We start from the raw sequence: 1,508 nt of genomic DNA on the forward strand, positions 1-1,508 counted from the left end.
TGTCAATCACCCCTAGTTTAGCATAAACTACTCCTAGCAAAAAAGTCTGCCACCGGTGAACAAAGAACTCATAGGGCATATAAACCCAAAACTCCTCTGAGGCAGTGGGCAGATTGTCAGTGTCATGGTCATGTTCCTGCTGCAAGGGTGAGGCATATCTTCTTCCAATAAACTGTTTTAATTGCTTTCCTTTGTCTTTGTGAATGCTTCTCACTAGCTGTCACATAGTTCCCATGAAAATAATGATTTCTGCCCCAGAGATGTTCAGCATGAGGAGGATGGAAAGACTTCATTGTTTCAAAAGTTTCATCTCCAAAAGGCTCTGGGAGGAAGAGAGTTTTTGAGATAAGACCCAAAGGAATTTCACAGGGTTTGACTCCTTCCCAGTCCAGGGAGCCTTCCTTATCACATCAAAAGGGAGCTAAACTTCGTGGGACAAGATTCTGCATCTTTCCAAATTTCAAAACTACCAAATTCAGTCCAATTTCAAGTCCTTAAATGCCCCAACTCTGAAGGGAACGTGTCAACTGTCCAGAGGTGGCCATTCAGTCTGTCCAGTACATCTAAATACTCCATATTCCTAATAAACTTCTCCTTAATACTCTGTGTGACCTACTCAAAATTCTTTCTGCAAAATCCCAAATAATTGGGGGTCTTTTGAATCCTGCATGGCTCTGGCTCTGTGGTTGACCTTGCAGCGACTTTTGGAGGCCCACTGCTTTGGGGGTGTGATTCCATGAATGTGGGAGGAGCCTATTACCATTTACGTCTTTCCTAGTGGGAACAGATTGAGTGGTTTCCTGATAGTGGAAAATAAATGCCAAGAATCATGAAGATTCTTTAAATGAATCTTAAAACATTAAAGCAGTTAAGCCATTTGTCTTTCCTTCCCACAAGGGCAATAAAATTTTCATGTAGTCTAAATTATTTTCACTTTCCTAACCAGTTTCTAGATTGCTTAAACCTGAAGATAATTTCAATGTTACCCTATAAGGGTTTGACAGTGGTGCCTTCATCTTCTGAATGTAGCCTTCATTGCTCTAAGCTTTATTTAAAAAAAAAAAAATTTCCCTCTCTTCTCCCCTCTCCCCATCCCTAAGGAGATTAGGGAGACAGTGTTATCTTTTCTTTCCCTAGTTAACTGCCCTTGAACACATCCATTAACAGGAAGGAGATGCCTGCTGAGAATCTGGGAAGTGAATATCTCCCAAATTATCAAGTGAATCCTAAAATGGCTTTAGGGTGCCCTGGGACCCCCTACTGGAATGTAACCCTTGAAAAATTCCTTTAAACCCCACCACCACCACCTCCTGATGGAGAGAGTCACAGCCTTTAGGGCAGGAGTCTCCTGTGTTTCTCCTTTGCTAGGAAAGCAATAAACCTTCTTTTTCCTTTTTCTCAAAACCATGCCCTCATTATTAAATTTGGCACTGGGATCAGGGATCCAGCTTTCAGCTACAAGGGCCATAGAAACTGAGTGCCTCTGATTCTTTTTTTTTTTTTTTTTT

This window comes from Marmota marmota, unplaced genomic scaffold, assembly GCF_001458135.2.
Source record: "Marmota marmota marmota unplaced genomic scaffold, marMar, whole genome shotgun sequence".
In the NCBI taxonomy this organism is placed as follows: Eukaryota; Metazoa; Chordata; class Mammalia; order Rodentia; family Sciuridae; genus Marmota; species Marmota marmota.